A 3,013-nucleotide genomic window follows, 5' to 3' on the forward strand; every position below is an offset into this window, starting at 1 on the left:
CTCTCTCTCTCTCTCTCTCTCTCTCTCTTTTATTGCAAGAGAGTATTTTACTTGCTTTAGGAACTACAGCTTGACATTGCATGTTATTATTGAGTCTATGGTCCCCAGAACACCCAGATACTTCTCCATCATTGACTCCCTCAATTGCACTCCCCCTAGAGTGTATAAAACATTTGTGTTTTTAGTCCCCAAGTGCATAACTTGCTGTCGTCTGCAAACACAGAATTTGTCATTTAAATTCCAAAATCTATATACAGTACCTACAATTGGAGCAGCACACATGGCGAAGGGGGTTCTTTACAGTGAGAGCGGGTAGGGTCTGGAACTCACTGCCGCAGGCAGTGATTTCAGCAAAAAATGTGGAATTGTTCAAGAAACTTTTGGACGATTTCTTAAGGGACCGTAATATACAGGGGTACAGGTACTCCTAGAATGAGATCCTAAAAGGTTGGACTTGATGGACTAATGTCTTTATTCAACCTCAAATACTATGTAACTATGTAGTTTATAAATAGGGTAAACAGTAAGGGGCCCAACACTGATCCTTGGTGGACTCCACTAACAACCTTAGACCATTCAAAGTATGAATCAATAATCACATTAGACTATTCTGAAGTGGCCTTCTATGAGCCCTAACCTGAATCCTATTGAACCTCTATAGAAAGAGCTGAAACATGCAGTCTGGAGAATGCACTCTTCAAACCTGGGACAGCTGGAGCAGTTTCCTCAAGAAGAGTGGGTCAAACTACCTTTTGATCGCAGCAGAATTCTGCAGTAATCACTTGCTTGCAGTGATTGCCTTCAAAGGTTGTGCAACAATAAATTAGGTTAAGGGTCCCATCATTTTTGTCCATGCCATAAACATTGATGGATGCCAACTAGTTATGTCAATATCAAGTTATTATAGGGAACATTGTGGTGTCTTCTTTTTTCGTGGAAGTATACCAACAAATTTGACCATGTCTGTATCAAAGGACTGTATGCTAATAGTGGCCTGTGCTGTTTGGCATTTCACCCATCACCATTATTATGGTAGAATCTCACCCTTTGTCTATGTTGCAGTAAGAAAAGTGACACAGGTTATAAGAAGTTAGTATTCTCCATCGTATGAGGTGCTCACAAGTCTTTATACAATATTATATATTCTCACAGTCATAAATAGATGAAAAGTATAGAAAAGTGCCTGGAGAATCTATATATTATCTGAATCAGGGATCTCAAGAGTTGTCTATGATGTAATGCACTACATGGGCTAGACAGTCCTTCAACTATTTATGTCGTGCTATTGTGCAATGGTAGCCCTTTAGAATACAACATAATTCTAAGATTTACTTACATATGGTTTACAACATACGAAAGACATCTTTGTGGCTGAAACTATTTGGATATTAAAAAAAAAAAATAGACCCAACTCAAAAAATAAAAATAAAAAATAAAATATATATGCACATGGGACTTGTGTGACTGCATAAGCATGTGCCATCACCCCTAAGTCTGAAACCAGCCTTTAATAGTCTTTTAATTGAGAGCAATTCAATATGGATTTCTGCTTGATTGCTCTGTTATTAAACAAACTTGCTCTTATCTGTCATTAAATATAAGCTGACCTGAGTCCCAACATCAGTATTAAACATATTAACTGGCCCAGGTAAATAAAGTAAAATTGCAGGCGGAATTATGAAATTAGAAACAGTATTATGTTTTGTAAAGCTGATCATAAGCAGTTCTCGATAATCTGAATTATTTTATAAAGAAGGTTTTCTCCTACTTACAGCTCATTTTTGCCATATATTATCTATACTACAGTATGTCATTACTGTGAGACATGTTCAAGTTGCATGTAATGCAGTTCAGTACAATGTACCACCAATATTCCAGACTAGAAAAGCAGTGTTGTGTTCCTGCTTTGTGATATTTTAAGAGAAGAAAGGAAATGTGGAAGAGATTGTGCTTTTAACTAAGGCCCACAGCCCCTAACCAACCAATTCACTGTAGGCAGTAATTCCTCATATTCTAAGATTAGGGAATCAATATTATGAATAACGAGGCTGTGATATAACTTCCTAAACAACGCTGATCCTGTATGGAAGGAAAGTAAGAATTGGTTAGAAATGTATATTTACACTGAAGGCAAGCTACTTCCCATCACTTAGGGCCCATTTACACTAATTTCCTTGGCCTGCGTTGCTCAACAGCGTTGAAACAAGATAATTCAAGTGCCTTTAGCGCTCTTCAACACATGCTAAACGCAATGCAAACAATGAATCCAGCCTTGCAGTAAATGACATTGTGATGCATGACACTTGACATCTGTCTCTGATTTCTAGTGAATTTCCTAATGTTTTCTCATCACATATACAATATGGCTGCATGCAATGCTGCTAATCCCCCACTATAAAAATGCCTCAGACATATCAGTATCATAATTGTTAGAACTGTGTCTTCACATTTGTGTTTCCTGACCTCCGGTATCAATATGTGGGTTTCTGTTAAAGCCAACCAGGCCAAAACTCCAAACCTTTTTTTATAGAGAGGGGGAAGATCCTCACTGGGGACAGTTGTCTCCTAATGACAGAGGGTCAGATGTACAGAAAATGATGGGAAATCTTTCCAATGGAGACAGAGACCATAACAAAATCCCTTGTTTTAGTATGAGGTGTTTATTACTGGCCTTTCCTTCCTGTTTTGGTGACTTATTCCCATTATTTTTCTTCCTGGTGTCACAAGGGTGAAAGGTGAAGGGAATCTCCAAGTCCCAAAAAACAATAATAACCGGCCAGAAGTTTTCTCCACTGTCTTCAAATCTAAAAATAAACTGACTTGTTTTGTGCTTTAAAGCAATCCTGTCTGCTCTTAAAAAATCCACAATGGCAGGTGTTTGCCTGTAGTAAACACACCTCTCCAGTAGCCCATGTCTCGTATGTTTTCTCTCCATTCTGCCGCTGCGTGCTGTGGTTCCTTCCTCTGACCTATACATCACTGCAGAGTCCTGTTGTGACGTAAGGTTTAGAGG

Source organism: Nanorana parkeri, unplaced genomic scaffold (assembly GCF_000935625.1).
Source record: "Nanorana parkeri isolate BGI_ZX_2015 unplaced genomic scaffold, ASM93562v1 scaffold1092, whole genome shotgun sequence".
Taxonomy (NCBI): domain Eukaryota; kingdom Metazoa; phylum Chordata; class Amphibia; order Anura; family Dicroglossidae; genus Nanorana; species Nanorana parkeri.